Source organism: Nestor notabilis, unplaced genomic scaffold (assembly GCF_000696875.1).
Source record: "Nestor notabilis isolate BGI_N333 unplaced genomic scaffold, ASM69687v1 scaffold16480, whole genome shotgun sequence".
Lineage (NCBI taxonomy): Eukaryota > Metazoa > Chordata > Aves > Psittaciformes > Psittacidae > Nestor > Nestor notabilis.
In genome coordinates, this window is record NW_009911960.1 from 39,397 (window position 1) to 39,780 (window position 384).

Below are 384 nucleotides of genomic sequence, written 5' to 3' on the forward strand. Positions count from 1 at the left end.
GGATCCGGAGCCAAGGAGACACACAGTGTCCCCAGGGGCAGCACAGCCCTTCTCCATCCCCCCCAGGAGGCAAGTACAAACCAGGTCCCTGGTGCTTTGAGCCTCACCAGGGGGCTCAGAGTCCCCCCTCACCCTGCCAAGGTCAGTCCTCCCTTATCCCAAACCAGTGTGTCCACAACTGGGATACCCCACCCAGGAGAGCAACAGCCCGGCCCCCCCAGCAGCATCCTCCCCATCCACAGAGGACAGTCCCCGTTGCTGCCTGTACAGCTCTGGGAGGGGAGGGATGCTGAGGACGCTCAGCATCCAGCTGGGAAAAGGCAAGGCAGGGAAGCAGCAGCTTGCAAAGTGTGGGCTTGTGCCTGCAGAAATATTATGACAGGG